The sequence below is a fragment of the Lycium barbarum genome, chromosome 8 (genome assembly GCF_019175385.1).
Source record: "Lycium barbarum isolate Lr01 chromosome 8, ASM1917538v2, whole genome shotgun sequence".
NCBI lineage: Eukaryota > Viridiplantae > Streptophyta > Magnoliopsida > Solanales > Solanaceae > Lycium > Lycium barbarum.
This window is the reverse complement of record NC_083344.1, coordinates 1,941,816-1,958,934: the sequence shown is the minus strand read 5'-3', so window position 1 is coordinate 1,958,934 and position 17,119 is coordinate 1,941,816. Positions and strand designations below refer to the sequence as shown.

The 17,119-nt window shown below is 36.6% G+C and overlaps 2 long non-coding RNA genes across 3 annotated transcripts in view; both read right to left on the bottom strand.

Annotated features, from left to right (window-relative positions):
- Positions 1 to 14,438, bottom strand: part of LOC132605645 (uncharacterized) — a 37,183-nt gene extending 22,745 nt beyond the window's left edge. Inside the window, exon 1 of the long non-coding RNA XR_009569275.1 lies at positions 14,267 to 14,438. This is a non-coding gene — a long non-coding RNA (uncharacterized LOC132605645). The remainder of the gene's footprint in view (positions 1 to 14,266) is intronic.
- On the bottom strand, positions 4,865 to 8,392 carry LOC132604925 (uncharacterized). 2 transcript variants are annotated; one of them, XR_009568932.1, is made up of 5 exons: positions 7,146 to 7,683; positions 6,235 to 6,357; positions 5,881 to 5,991; positions 5,709 to 5,789; positions 4,865 to 5,600 (listed from the first exon to the last, which is right to left on the bottom strand). It is a non-coding gene; the product is annotated as an uncharacterized LOC132604925 (long non-coding RNA). The 2 variants fall into 2 exon arrangements; XR_009568931.1 differs by lacking the exon at positions 7,146 to 7,683 and adding an exon at positions 8,097 to 8,392 and having other exon boundaries at positions 4,867 to 5,600.
- Positions 14,439 to 17,119: the final 2,681 nt, after the last annotated feature.

Sequence of the window (17,119 nt, the reverse complement as noted above, 5' to 3'; positions counted from 1 at the left end):
AACTATGTCCCGGACCCAAATAAGTTAGGATCGGCTATATAAATCTCCATTTTTTAAGAGAATGGGTAAAATGCAATGACTCTTTTGAGAAAGTAATAATTAACGATTTCTTTTAATATGCATTAGCTAATGGTTTGTTAAAATAATTTGAACCAGGATTGTTAATCGTTATGATAAAGAAGTCGAGATAACACCATTAATGTAGCCAAAATAATCTCTTAATTTGAAATTTTTTACTATTTTTTACTAACTCGTATGAATTATAGTAAAATTCAAAAGGATTTTCAATATAATTTGTTTTAAATTTAAGCGAAATGATTTCAAAATAACATGAGTAGGTGACTTGACAATTTGACATACATAATTTAAACATGAATTTATTAGGTTCATTTCCAAATAATGAAACCTTTTTGAAATGTCAAATCGACATTTAAAAGCCCTTTTTTTCTTCTCTTTTATTTTCAAGACCACTATTTTTGTTCCTTTAGATTTTTTGTTGTTTATTTGCACGAAGGCAACACTAGTGTTATTTCATGAAATAATTCAATCATAAACATTTGAAGTGAAAATATATACTACATAACGAAAAGATTTTATGAGTAGTGTGGTAAAATGATTAATATATTTTCAAAATTAATAGAGTATTAAAGTTCAAACTGTAAACATCTTAATAAGGCATGCTTTATCTGGCTCTAAGTGGATTTTGATGCGAATATGAATAGGTGGTTGTGAAATAAAAATACTTTCAATAGGGTGGTGTCTTGGCTATATTGGCTCACCTCGACTATTTCATCGTAAATGCTATCTCCCATTTAGGAGTTTGCAAAAATCGGTTTAACCGATAAATCGAGCCAATAAAAATCACTATTAGTTTATCGATATCGGTTGTTGGGTTAACGGTTTGTAAACGGTTTTGTAAATTTTTTATTGGGTCATCGGTTTGGTTTTCGGTTTTAAGGATTTAGTTAATGGTTAAACTGATAATCTAATAAATTTATATTAAATTACTTTTTTATCCCTAATTATGTATTAGTGGCTTTAAATTTTAATTTTTAAATACAAACCTATTTCTAAATTACATATCGCAGGCACGCTTATTCTCTCAGAGTTTCAATTCTCATACTAAACAAGGGCTTGTGATGCCTCTCTATTTCTGCCTATCTCCTTTACTTCTTAAATGAACAAATGGGATTGGCCTTGTTTATGAATTATGAACGGACCTTGTTTTGTTTTTGAAAGATTGCTACAGTACATTTTATAGTTTTTGTCTTGTAATTTGTGTAGACTTTAAGCACGAAAGCAGTATATATATGAACGTATGAAAACAAGAGCAAGCCAAAAAAAACTAGCGGTGCATTTTCTTATTCGCGAAGGTTTGTACAAACTAATTTGAATTTGTTTATTCTTATTAGTGATTTTTTGTGCTTTAGCTATAATCTGGCCTCAATACTTGAATATTTCCCTTGTTGTGTTAACATTTGTAGCTATGATTTCGTCATATTAATATCCTTGGCCGAGACATAAAGCCTGTTTGGATTGGCTTATTTGAGGTACTTTTAAGCCAGAATAGCTTTTAGGCATTTTTATAGTGTTTAAATAAGATAAAAAGTGTTTTTAAGTACTTATTTTTAAGCCAAAATAACAAAAATAAGCCAAAAGACGTAAAGATAGTAAAACGGATGTGTGCCACGAGTTCCTATAAACAAATCTGCTATTTAAACAATGACTTTGAGCTGGTAACTATGAATTTCTTAGTTATCAAAAAAAAAAAAGGCTTAACACATAGACAACCTCTAACTCCGCCTGTGTGAGCTCGCTCACATTGCCGGTCCCAATCCCGGATAAAGAAGGAGGGTTGCCGAGGGTCAATCGGAAACAGCCTCCCTACCCAGGTAGGGGTAAGGCTGCGTACATCTTACCCTCCCCAGACCCCACTATTGTGGGATTACACTGGGTAGTGACCACCACATAGACAACCTCTCAAACTTGCCTCCAAATTTCATTTAGACATTTAAACTAATGGTTTGTTCCAATTGAGCACTTGAATACATGATAAAGTGTTCTCAATTGCACGTTACATAGATAAGTTAACCACTTAAAATATGTCATCTCCTTTAATTATATATATCATCCTCAATTGAAGCATGCCCGAGGTTTTACTGCTTATTGAGACTAATTCGTATAATTAAATAAGGTGTCATATTTTAAGTGATTAGCTTATCTACGTAATGTGCAATTGAGAACACGCGCAAAATATGAACTTAAAGTGTTTAATAGGAACACTTTATCATGTATTCTAGTGTTTAATTGAAACAAGCTATAGTTCGAGTGTTTAAATGAAATTTGTTGACAAGTTTAAAGGACTGTCTATGTATTAAGCCAAAGAAACAAAAGGAAATGCCATCAGCCTTTCATATGTTCGTTTATCTTCTTATTAGTGGTTTTTTGTGCTTCAGCTATTATTTATCCCAATACTTGAATATTTCCTTGGTACCTATGATTTCTTCAAATTAATATCCTTGGTACCGACATAGAATTACTATTTCTTAGTTATCAATAAAAGAAAAAAGGCTTAACACATAGGCAGCCCTTCAAATTTCATTTAGACACTCCAACTATGGCTTGTTCTAATTGAGCACCTGAAACCATGATAAATTGTTTCTATTAGACACTTCCGGTTCATATTTTGCGCGTGCTCTCAATTTCCAATCACGTAGATAAGTTAACCATTTAAAATAGCCTATCTACCTCTCAAGGTAGGTACGTACACTTTACCCTCCCCAGATCCCATTAATAGGATACACTAGGTATGTTGTTGTTATTGTTGTTGTTATATCCTCAACTGAAACATGCCCAAGATTTTACGGCTTGTTGAGACTAATTCGTATAATTAAGTTAAGTGCCATATTTTAAGTGGTTAAATTTCTACATTATGGGCAATTGAGAACACAAAGAAAGAACTATTTGAAATTTGAGTCGAAAGTGTCTAATAAATACACTTTATCATCTGTTCAAGTGTTTAATTGGGAAATGCCACCAGTCTTTCATACGTTGGTAGTGACTTAGCAATGCCATAAGCCTTTCTTATATTTGATATGGTTCGTAGAGTTTTCAAGATGGATTTGGTGACTTTTTTTTTTGATCTTCTAGCGGTACTTTCGTGGTGTTATTCTGAGTTCTCTTAATCTAGTTAGAGACTTGATTAAGTGTGAGATTCAGAAAAATTCTAGTTTCATTTATGATCATCAAAAGAAATTTGTTACAATCAGAGGCGGAGCCAGGATCCGAAGCTTGTGAGTTCGGGGTTCTAATTCTTTAAAGTTATTGGGTTCTTAATTAATAATTTTTACATATTTGACAAAATTTTTAATACAAATATATAATTCGGACAAAAGCTATTGGGTTCGGCCGAACTCACATCCAAAGGGATGGCTCCGCCCCTGGTTACAATTTGGCTTAAGGAATAATAGGTGTTAAGTTGGTCATTATGCAACTTTGCCGAATTAGAGAATAGCCTCTTAAGTATTGTTATTTCGTTTTTGTTTATTTGCAGTTAAGTCCCTAAAGTGGTTCATTCATTGTGTATAAGTTACTATATTAATTATGATATTGTGGTATATGCTAAACAATGGTAATGGTGGGATTAACTTAACTAATGACACAAAATCAAAAACTAAAATAAAATAGAGTTGTGTATGAGATGGATTTCTGGAGTACAGGACAAAGTGGTTTATATTTCGGTAATTTTTAATATTTTTTATTTTGTATTAGGTGGCCACTTTTGTAGCCTATATCTAAAAGTTGTCTATTTCTTAAAAGATTAGACAAGTGATCGATCTGAATATTTGTTTTGAATTTTTGAACTTCGGACTAGGTGGCCATTTTCTAATTTCAGACCACTGGTCTAATCTTATAAAAGTTGTCAATTTCGTAACATAAGGTCATCAAAGAGGCTAATTGTGCAAATCAACAGAGTTGAATATTAGTTTTGAATTTTAAAACTTGAGACTAGATGGTCATTTGCGAACTCCGGACCAGTAGTCTAGTTTTGTAAAAGTTGGCCAACTTCCAAATGCAAAGCCATTAAATTGGTTATTTGTGCGCATCAACAGAATAAACACATGCTCAAACTGCGATATGAATATTAGTTTTGTCCCAATACTTGAATATTTCCTTGGTACCTATGATTTCTTCAAATTAATATCCTTGGGCCCTAGAGTTTGTTAGCCAATGCTTTCACTATATGAGGCGTAATACAGCTCCAGGAGCATGTTTCATCATGAATGAGATTCTCTTCTTCTTCCTCTTTTCTGCAAATTAGTTATTCTTCCTTCAATTGTTAGTGATAAAGCTTAACAAAATTAGTTTTGGAGCCCTCAATTTGCCTTATATGACAAACTGTGCAGCTTTGAGGACCTGAACAAAGGCATAATGAACACATAGGATTCATATAATCTTCAAGTATTGAGGTGTAGTTGATTTATTACCAGGCATAAAGAGCTACATCTGCCCCCGTCTTCTATGTATCTAGTCAAACAAGATAAAATTTCAAAATGCACTTCATTTGGATTTAAAGAAATCCTTCAAATTTATGATGTTACAAATTTTTTCAGTTGACAACGTGAAAACTCAAGGAATTAATATCATACAATGGAAACATCAACTATCTGGTGCATTGATATCGGTTGTGGTGGGAGTCGAAATAACTTGCTTTCATGTTCCTCTTATCTTTGGATCCTCTCAACAACTTAATCCACTCGAGAAAAATAATAATCTGAATTCACATAACAAATCGCCAAAATGAACACAAACAAGGTCTTTCATATATCATATCATAAATATAGAAACAAAACGAATCACTTGTATTATTGGCGTTGAGGTATATGAAGAATGGTTTTACACCAGCCTTTCATCGAAAAAAACATCATCCCAAAAGTATTCGTGTGAAGATGAAGACCTGCTGGAAAAAAAAGATTGATAGATAGCCTTTATTTTAAGCAATATTCGCGCCACTATGCATGATAAGACCTTTCAACCTCTCTCCATAATTGATATGAAAGTCGGAAGAAAATCAACAACTCAAAACTACCCTCAAAATGTTCCAAATACACATAAGCATGAAGATTGAAGATCTTCTATTCTGTATTTCATAGAGTTGAAGAGTACAAACGCAACAGGCACTGGTTCATGCATTACGGGTAGATTCCTCTTACTAGTATAGAAGTATCTGCATCCACTCTTACTTTGCAGCAGGGGATATACATTTAGTATAGATATATATATTTTCAAAAACTGTTCAACTATATGTATAGTTCTTCACCGCCCCTCATAGTACGCCCCAATGGCTGCACGCAATTACTGGCGTGTCTGCTCCTTTTGTGAGTCTGACCTAATCAATGCATTCATACACACTTCCATGCTCACACGAATCAAAGCTGTGGCTTCAAGTTCCTAGGACTGAATCCTGATTGCGATCGATTAGTCTGCACGTGGCAATAAGAAATTGAAGCCTGAATTTTATCGAATAAGCGGGGGCGGTTCAATGTCTCAATATCAATCTGATCCATTGATTTAGAGAGGTCATCAATTGAGAACGGTAGCTGCACCATGACCAACAAGGGATATCAGTGATAAGCGAAAGTACGTTCTAAGGGAGTGTGCACAGAAAGGGAGTGGCAAGTTTAAGATAATAGAATTTCATATCCAACCTAGAATCATCGTCAAGCAAAAAAGAATTGTTGACTGCATTGTTAGTCTTCAGTCATTAATACACGCATATTGGATATAACCTGTCAAATAATTGATAAACTCTACTCAAATTTCCAGCAGAAGGACAAAAACAAGAAGATTTTGGCTAATCAAAAATGCATGAGGACATACTATTGAGAAATTCTTGTAACTAACTTGAATGGCCATGAGGATGCAGTCTCACCAACTGGAGGAAGCAGGTCCATCATTGATGTTCATCACAGAAGAAATTATTTCTTTATCCTACAGAATAAACTCGGTCAGGACATTTTCATAAGAGCCACAGAAATCAGGGGACTAACTAGCATAATTAAAATGCCCTCCGGAGATGGAAAACCAATTAAAGTACATGTTGCGAAAAAATATGCTGGGTTCATATTTGAAAGGAAGTCTTTTCGAAAAAGGCAATACAATGGTGACAATAATCATAGCAGCTGCACATGTATATCTTTAAGATAAAGGGAATCAAAAGATGTAACGACATACCAATATAAATGCCTTTCTCTACCCAATTCTCTTCTTCTCATTCCTCTGCTTGACACTTCCTTCATTGGGATTGTTTGGACTTATAGGCTCACCGTGGAGTATATTTTACCCATGCATACGGACCTAAATTCCAAAAGAAAAAAAAGCTTCTAACTTCTTTTCACTCTGTCAAAATCCAAAAGTCAATAAAAATCATAGCCGAAACTATTTTTAGGGAATGTTTTCCTTTTCTAGTGTGTGGTGAGTTTGAATTGTTGAAAAAAAAAATCTCCAAGGAAAATGTTTTCCACCAAAAGAAGGTTAGTGGCTTACATCACTTCATGACAAAGTCAGTTTCTTTACAATCCTAACACTTAGACATTGTTGTGAACTAAGTTACTCGGACTCTCCTAAAATGTCATCGGGTGCGTGTCCGATCCTTCAAAAGTAGTGTATTTTTGGAGGATCTGACACGGGTGCGGCAACACTTTCAAAGAGTCCGAGTAACTTAGGTTGTGAATGTGAACACTCGAGAATATCATCAAAATGACATCCTCATGTTCCAATGCCCCCATCTCGTACCATTACAATCCCAACTAAACCCGAGAAAATGATCAAGTACTCCTGTCCCAAATTAGTTGTCATATTTCGCTTCTCGAAAGTCAAACTATGCAAACTTTGACATACATTTTAAGATATATTTTCCATCAAATTGACATGAGAAAAGTTGCAACTTATATGTTATCATTGTCAAAAAAAAAAAAAAAAATTGCAACTTATAGTTGGGACGGAGGGAGTAAATGATTTCTCCAGCTAAAATATTTCCTATGGAAGACATTTTCTATGTAAAAGATATTTGTCTATACCAAAAGCACCCCAAAAAAATCATAATTTGCATAGCAAAATGCCCAAATCTGAAAATGGAATAAAACCTTAAACCCTAGGTTGCAAATCAACCAGGTAGGGGTGTGTGGATGGATCTTCACGATATATGACGAGTTATCCATCAGAGTTGTAAAAGAAAGAGATTAGTTATCCAGCAGTAGCCCGTATTTCAATGGATACAAATGATAAAACCAATTCATGAGGGTTTCATCAAAATGCAGAAAATCATGACATGTGAGTTGAATATCATAACGAATAAGATAATTACACCTCTCGACCTATCTGAACACATTAACCCAGGGACATCTGTTTGTACAATTAGTAACAAAGAGAATGCTAAGTAGTCTACAATGGAAAGAAAATAAAACAGTTTCTTAAAATGATAATTCTACTCATTCCTTTTTGTCCCTCATTTTCAATTCCTTCTTGGGAGGGTGGGGGCTGTAGGGCCAGATTGAAACTATTGTGCCAGAATATGTTATTAAATTATAAATATATTGGTATTGAATTATAAACTAGATAAAAAATGCAGGGCCAACAGAGGTTCCCAGTTAAACAGCGCACATTCTTACACGAGAATTGGCAGAGTAGAGAAGGAACCTCCACCCCAACCCCCCACCCACACCCACCAACCGGCTCCACACCCACCCCCACACCCCCACTTACCCCACCTCCCACACGCCTACCACCACCACTAGAAGTTACACTCCGATTCTAAAAACTTCAAAGTGTTTTGCTTTAAATATATGTAAATGCTCTTAAAGTGATATTTTCCAACTTTGCCTACCAAATACAAGAAAATGGATAGAAAACTCACTTATTTTCCGTGGAATTTTTTTTCCCTCATACCAAACAAACCCAATAACAAAAGCAACCAAAAACATCATAGTAATTTGCAGAATGAAATGCCCAAATCTAAAAATAAGCATAAAACCTTAAACCCTAGTCCAAAACCCTAGGTTGCAAATCTAGTATAAAATAGGAAAATGAAGATTAACCTGGAGGTCTCAAGCTAGCTCTTTTACATTTAAGCTTGCTAGTGGGTCTTCACTTTGGAAAACGGGTATCAGTAAATGATTTCACAAGCTAAAATATTTCCTATGGACGACACTTTCTATGTACTCCCTCCGTTTCAATTTGTTTGTCTTACTTTCCTTTTTAGTCCGTTTCAAAAGATGTCTCTTTCCTTTTTTGGCAGCTCCTTAATTCCAAATTTCCAAATGGCATGCTTAAACCACAAGATTAAATAACATTTTGGTACATTACTTTAAGACCACAAGATTCAAAAGACATTCTTAAACTCTGTGTCAAGTCAAAATAGACAAAAAATTGAAACAGTCAAAGATATTTGCATAACGAAATGCCCAAATCTCAGTTTCAAAAAAAAAAGCCCAAATCTCAAAATGTCATAAAACCTTAAACCCTAGGTTGCAAATCAACAACTATAAAATAGGGCAATGAATATTAAAAATATTTTCCTTAAAAAATTTTAATGCACCCCCCTACTAGCCTACCCCAACACAAAAGAAAATGAGTAGGAAAATATTTTCTTGTAAACCATTTTCCCTCGTACCAAACAGCACCCAAAAATATGTGTTATGTGACATAAATATTTTCTCCCAGTAGACATAGAGCGTAATTTTCCCTAAATTCGTCTATATCAACAGCACCCAAAAATACTCGAATGTTGTAAGTCAATATGATATGATCCAGAATTTGTGCATGTCATTTCTATTAGTTGTAATTCATTTTAATTCATTTACATTTCTTGTAATTGCTTAGCTGTAATTAGGAGTTGATTAGTGAGGTGGTTAGTAGTGTTAGTTACAGTCATGTGCACTGCACATGGGTATGAGCTGTCACAAAGTTAGTTATAACTAACTTTGCCGCCAAAACCTCATTAGGCTATAAAGTGTAGTTTCATCAATTGTAAAAGCATTCAATCAGATTCTTCTATGAAACAATACTCCTTTCTCTCTTCTTCAACTGAATTCCAATTTAGGGTTCTTAAACTTGGCTGTCAAGAGTAATTCTACTTCATTTACTCTTTAGGCTAGTTTAAATTGCTACTTTCGATCCAATTTGGATCCAGAGTGCATCATTGGTATCAGAGCATGTGATTCTCTGACCTGGACAGATGGGTGACCACAATACTAGAATACAAGAATTAAGGAAGGAAGTCGATTCTCTCAAAAACTCCATGGATGGAGTTGTGACTTCAGTTTCTGATATGCGCACTATGGTGGATGAAAGAGTAGCACGGGCAATGGAGGAAATTAAGAGAATGCTACTGGGTAATGGAGGAAACAATATCAATGGACATGCCGTAGTTCATGACAGAAATGCAGCACCTGAAGTAGCTGATGCAGCACCTGTGAGGAATTGCAGACATGAGAGGTATGAAACTGCTACTAATAGGAAATATCAGTTAGAATTTCCCAAGTTTGATGGACAAAAATTGAAAGACTGGTTGTATAAATGTGATCAATTTTTTGATGTGGAGGATATAGAAGAGGGTGCTAAAGTGAAAATGGCATCATGTAGACTAGAAGGAAGAGCCTTGCAATGGCATCAGTCATATATGAAAAGTAGAATAACTAGAGATTGACCAAGATGGGGAGAGTATGTGGGGTGTTTGTATGCTAGGTTTGGAGAAGAGCTGTTTGATGATCCAATGGGAGATTTCAAGGAACTCAAGCAGTTAGGATCAGTTCAAGAATATGTAGATATTTTTGATGAATTACTAACTAGGGTGGAATTATCTGAGGAGTATGTTGTTAGTTGTTTTGTAAGAGTGCTGAAACCTGAGATTGGGCTAACTGTTAAGATGTTAGGACCAAGAATCTTAGCTAAGGCTGTTAGTTTGGCTAAAATTCAAGAACAAACCATTGCTGTCCAACAACAACTTTTTACTAGGATGCTACCTAATCCCAACCCCAGAAATATGATCAGATTCTCAAATAATACACCATCTTACTATGCCAATTCTTCTTTTTTCCCAAAACCATGCCAATTCTTCTTTTCCCCAAAACCAGAACCAGAACCTACAAGCTAAATCCACCAATGCACCCTTTAAACCTCAAACTAATGCTAGTATATGACCCAAACCACCCTACAGAAATGCCAAATTACTAACACCTGCTAAAATGGATGAGAGGAGGAGCAAGGGGAGACAACTATTTTCTATGGAAGTAGAGGAGGGTGAAGAAATTACTGAATTAGGGGAAGTCTCATTGGACCCTGTTGAGTGCTTATCCATGATTGGTCAAGGACTAGAAACTAATTCTGAGGGATCCATATTACCTCATGTGTCAGTCCATGCAATGAATGGTATCCATGACTTCAGAACCATGAGAATTACCATTTCTGTAAAGGGTAAGGCAATTCATGTGCTGATTGACACTGGAAGCACCCACAATTTTCTAGATTTAAACACTGCAAAGAGGCTGGGGTGTGTTTTGACTGCCATCTCACCTTTTCCTGTGTCCGTTGTTGATGGAAATAAGGTTTATAGTAATTATGTGTGCAAAAATTTGATGTGGAAGATGCAAGGTGTTTCTTTTGATTCAGATATGCTGGTGTTTCCGATAGGAGGATGCAATATGGTGCTTGGTATTCAATGGTTATCTACCTTGGAAGATATTATGTGGAATTTCAACAAGTTAAGGATGAAATTCACTATTATGGGTCACAAGGTCTCACTGAGAGGAATTAAACCACCATCTGCTAAAGTGATTCAACAAGATAGGATAGACAAGTTACTGGCCAAACCAGCAGAATTATGCATGATCTCAGTTGGAAGGTATCAGGAGGAACCTGTTACAGAAAATACAGTAGAATTGATGAGTATAGAAGGTACTCAAATGGATTCTGAGGTTGAGGTGGGAATGCAAGCTTTGTTGGAGGAGTACAATGATTTGTTTGAAGTTCCCACTGATTTGCCACCTTCAAGATCACATGATCACAAAATCATTTTGAAGGATGGAACCTCACCGATAAACATTAGACCCTACAGGTATCCTGCAGTCCAAAAAGATGAGATTGAGAAATTGGTGGATGAAATGTTGGAGACTGGAGTAATCAGGCACAGTACCAGTCCTTATTCATCACCTATTGTCATGGTGAAGAAAAATGATGGTTCTTGGAGGATGTGTGTGGATTATAGGGAGTTGAACAACTGCACAATCAAGGATAAGTTCCCTATACCAGTGATTGAGGAACTTCTGGATGAATTACATGGAGCTAAATATTTCTCTAAGTTGGACCTAAGATCTGGCTATCATCAGATTAGAATGTTTGAGGAAGACATACATAAAACTGCATTCAGAACCCACCATGGCCATTATGAGTTCTTAGTTATGCCATTTGGTCTCACAAATGCCCCTTCAACCTTTCAAAGTCTAATGAACCAAATTTTCCATGCTCATCTCAGAAAATTCATATTGGTTTTCTTTGATGACATTCTCATATATAGCAGGAATGGGACAGATCACCTAACACATTTACAAGAGGCTTTCAAAGTTCTTAGAGCACAGGTGTTGTTTGTTAAGAAAAGTAAATGTGCATTTGGGGTCAAGGAAATAGATTACTTGGGTCATGTCATCTCTGAACAAGGGGTATCTATGGATAAACAAAAGGTGCAATCAGTATTGGATTAGGTCCAACCAACTACTCTAAAAGGGCTGAGGGGATTTCTGGGCTTGACAGGCTATTACAGAAGGTTCATTAGAGATTATGGCCTTATTGCAAGACCCTTGTACAATCTACTGAAGAAAAGCAGCTTCAAATGGGATCCTGCTGCTACTTTTGCATTTGAAAATCTGAAGAAAGTTGTAACTTCTGCACCTATTCTGACTCTTCCTAACTTTTCAAAAGAGTTCATTGTGGAAACTGATGCATCTGGTGATGGTATTGGGGTTGTGTTAGTCCAAGACAACAGGCCTATAGCTTACTTTAGTAAAGGGTTGTCTGAGAGGAACAAGGCTCTTTCTGTTTATGAGAGAGAACTTCTAGCCTTGGTGACTGCAGTTCAAAAGTGGAGGCCATATCTTCTGGGTAGACAATTTGTTATTAAGACTGATCATCATAGTCTTAAGTACCTTTTGGAGCAAAGAATCACCACCCCTAGTCAACAAAAATGGTTAGTCAAGTTACTAGGTTATGACTACACCATTGACTATAAGAAGGGTAAAGAAAACATTGTTGCTGATGCTTTGTCTAGGAAGCAAGATTCTATGCAACTTTTCAGCATTTTTGGTGTTCATGTTGATCTGTTGGATGCTGTCAAGACTTCTTGGATTCAAGATCCAAGCCTGCATCAACTGATTCAGACAATCCAGTCTGGTTCAAGTCACAAGCCTCACTATAAATACCATTCTGGCATTCTAAGTAGAAAAGGAATGATGCTGGTAGGTGCTGATCATACTTTGAGAGAAAACCTAGTTGCCTTCTATCATGATTCCCCCATGGGTGGACATTCAGGTATAACTGCTACTCTCAAAAGGTTACAACAGGATTTTTATTGGAAAAAAATGAAGCAACATGTGTACTCTTATGTGAGGAACTGTGATGTTTGTCAAAAGTGCAAAACTGAAAATGTAGCATATCCAGGGTTGCTTCAACCCTTGCCTATCCCTGACAAGGTTTGGCAAGACATTTCGATGGACTTTATAGAGGGCCTACCTAAAGTTGTAGGGAAGGAGGTCATCTTTGTTGTGGTTGACAGGTTGAGCAAAACTGCTCATTTTATTGCCCTAAAACACCCCTATACTGCCTTGGATGTAGCTCAGGTGTTCATGAATGAAGTATTTAGATAGCATGGCATGCCTAAATCCATTGTTTCTGACAGAGATGCGGTATTTACTAGTAAGTTTTGGAAGAAACTCTTCAAGCTACAAAAGGTTTCATTGTTAACTTCTACTGCATACCATCCACAAACTGATGGTCAGACAGAAGTTGTTAACATATGCTTAGAATGTTATCTTAGGTGTATGACTTGTGAGAAGCCTAAAGAGTGGCCCCAGTGGTTAGCCCTTGCTGAATGGTGGTACAACACCACTCACCACTCCTCCATTAAAATGTCCCCTTATGAAGCTGTGTATGGTCAACCACCACCTCCACTACTACCTTACTTGCCCTTCGATTCTCAATTAGATATGGTGGACAGAAGTTTGCAGGCTAGAGAAGCTACATTGAGGGCTCTTAAACTACATTTAACCAGAGCTCAGAGCAGGATGAAGTCTCAGGCTGATAAAGGAAGGACTGATAGAACTTATGCAGTTGGGGATTGGGTCTATGTCAAGCTACAACCCTACAGACAGCTATCATTGAAGCCTCATGCTCACCAAAAGCTCTCTGCTAAATTCTTTGGACCTTTTCAGATAACTGCAAGGGTTGGTGATGTTGCCTATACCTTAGCTCTCCTTACTGGCTCAAAAATCCACCCTACTTTCCATATTTCTCAACTCAAGAGGAAGCTGGGTTCTCAGCCTGTCTCAGTTACCCTACCAGTGGTTCAATCTCAAGCTGGTCCTGTTTTACTATATCCTGAAGCAATCCTAGATAGAAGGCTAGTTCAAAAGCATGGCAAGGCTGTCCCTCAACTCCTCATCCAGTGGCTTAACTCAGCTGAGGAAGATAGTACTTGGGAAGATTTTGACTCATTCCAACAGCAATTTCCACACTTTGATCCTTGAGGACAAGGATCATCTCAAGGGGGAAGTATTTATATGATCCAGAATTTGTGCATGTTATTTCTATTAGTTGTAATTCATTTTAATTCATTTACATTTCTTGTAATTGCTTAGCTGTAATTAGGAGTTGATTAGTGAGGTGATTAGTAGTGTTAGTTACAGTCATGTGCACTGCACATGGGTATGAGCTGTCACAAAGTTAGTTATAACTAACTTTGCCGCCAAAACCTCATTAGGCTATAAAGTGTAGTTTCATCAATTGTAAAATCATTCAATCAGATTCTTCTATGAAACAATACTCCTTTCTCTCTTCTTCAACTGAATTCCAATTTAGGGTTCTTAAACTTGGCTGTCAAGAGTAATTCTACTTCATTTACTCTTTAGGCTAGTTTAAATTGCTACTTTCGATCCAATTTGGATCCAGAGTGCATCACAATAATAAAAAATGATTATAACTGAAAAATGAAGATTAGTACCCGGAGATATTCTTATCGCCGGAGAGTTGAGTGCGGATACGGGTCGGGTCGATAAGAAAGGGGTCGGATTATTGATCTTAGGGCTCCGAAACCCATTTTTGTAGCTGTGATTTTGCGTAGGAGAGATGATTTAGGGTTGATGTGTTCGTTTTGTGGTTTTGTGGAAAATGGAAAGGAACCTGGGTCGGGTCGGGTCGGGTTATATGTAAGCTGGGCTGGATCTTTGGACCAATTTAGGCAGAAATGGGAATTCAACGGGCAACTTGCACGACTGTCCTTATTCAGGGGTGGTCTTTAATTTTTTACTCTCAAATTGGTGGTATTTCATTTTTAGTCCTTTGCTAAAATCTCTTGGTTCCGATTTTGAACCCCAGCTCAGTAAAAAAAAAAAAAAAAAATTACAACGTAGAGTTTTGCAGTTTAGGTAGAGTTTTGCTACCTTCACACATAAGGCAAGCTCTACCTTAAGGCAATAAGGCAAAATTCTACCTTAAGTTAGTAATTTGCATTAAGGCAAAAAAAAATTTTTTAAAAAATTCCTCAGTTAGAACTTTGCAAACTCTTCATTAAGGTTGTTATGTCCCGTGTTTTCGTATAATTGAAAATCGAGAAATAATCAAGACTTGTGTGTTATAAGGAAATATTTTGATTTTAGTAAATATGACTATGTTGGTTATGGAATCATTAATGTTAAGACATCGGGGAAGGCCGAGGGTAAATTTGGAATTTCGAAAATTAGTTTCGGGAATTACAAAACGGGACTTTTGCGAATTGGGCCAAGAAATTAGAACACAAAATGAGGCCCAAAGTTTGATGGGGTGGTCGGCCATATTGGCATGGCCCAAGCCCCTTCTTAATGATCTTGTGCCATGCACATGACCTATAAGTGGATAAATATGATAGATATACTTAGTAATTATCAAGAACAAAACAAAAATTCAAGAACACCACAAAATAAGGCTCTCGGCCGAACCCTCTATTGGAGAGAAAGAGAATTTCCTAGCCTTGTTGGTTAATCCAAAAATCTTGGTTTCTCCATAGTTGTGAAGTACTCAAGACCCTCTTCAACGGGGTACAATTTGTTTGGCACAAGAACCACGTTTGCGGCAAATCGGAATTTCAAGAAAAAGGTAAGAAATCTATGTTTTTGTGTTATGAAATGGGTTTATATGTTATAGTGATTGATGTTGCATGAAGATTAAGGAATGGTGTTGTGTTTGTGCATGGCGTGTGTGTGTGAGAAGGGTGTGTTTGGCCGTGAGCCATAGTAGTTGGAAGGGAAGGCGAATTGCATTCTATTTAGTTTGTTAGTTGCGTCGTTGTGACCTTTATAACGTAAATGATTGATTAATGAATTGAATTGGCGTTGGAAAAGGATTTCGGAACTTTATCGGAAAGTGTACACCTTTGGTATAATTGTGTATATCACTGTATACTTATGATACTAAAGACTTTAAATATGACTTATGGTTGATGTTAATGGATTCGGAATGAAACGACGCAAGTTAGAACATTCGTTGTAAGTTTTGATGTTTTGAAAGAAATATGGAAAGTAATGAATTTTGAGAAATTTTGTATATGGTTTGGAATATATTTGGGATGTGATTGCATAATCTTGAATGAGTGAATGAATACAATAATGTGGATATAGATTTGGAATTGTGAAGTTTGAATGAAAGATTGTCAACTTGTGTAGTAAGGTAGAACTTTGAAGTTAGAATGATTTGATTGTGATTTATGTTGTTTGTGATGTTTGGGTTGTTGTTGTTGATGTATTTGGAGCCGAGCTAAGTCTCGGGGATGTTAGATTTATAGGGGAAATGCTACCGAAATTTCGGGAGACAAAAATCAAGTTAATGGAAACTTTAAGCCTAAGAATCTCAAATTGGTAACTTTGACCATTTGCAGATTTCGGACGAAACGGGATTTGATTTTAAGGAGAGCATAAGACGTCTATAAGGTATGTAAAGCTCCCCACTTCTTCGTTTGGCATATCTTAGTATGTTAGGTGAATATCGGAACTTCCGGAGCAATTCTGCTCCTCGAAACCCGATCTATAAAACGACTACTATTCATTCAATTCGATTGAAGCCTAAAGGCTCTATTTTGGCTAGAATACGACCCAATGCCCGAAACCTATCGAAATGTGATCGGGTTACTTTGAAAATCATTATGTATGACCATTTTGCCTCTAAATGTTCGTAAATTATGTTCGCCACCTCGATTTGACCCGAGGTGGGCCCGCTAACCCCGAGACGCCCTATTTGTCCTATCGGGCTCTCCTTTTGAATAAAGTTTGATATGAACCCTTTGATCTCGAAACGTTCCTCTATGAGATATGCTTCGATTACTATGATATGTTAAATTACGCTTTTGAGCTATATGCACCACTTTGGAAACGTTTTGTGAAATGAACATTCGTACCAACTAACGATTTGACTATTTTTGGTTTATGAAAGGATATATGAACTCATTATGTTTTGAAAGGCTATTTTGAAATATGAATTGCATTTGTTTGCTCACGACTCCGCTCGTGCCCTATTATGACTTCGTTCACCAGTTCCCGGGCCGGTTATGATTCGTGCGCCCTATGATAATTCGGCCGTATGCTGTGTTCCGGTTCCCGAGACCTCGCCATAGGGCCGGGATTCCGCTTGGAGTTATGCTGTGATATGGCTGGTGATGCGATATGCTCCCATATGTTTGTGTTCGGGGATGTACGGAGATTTGAAACCTTCTGGTGTTATGCTGTGTGTGGCGCCAGTGTCGGAGTGGCGACCACGTTCTTGAGCGTTTGCATGATTTCGTCTGCATTATGTATATGTATATGATTTGATACGGATTTTGACATAC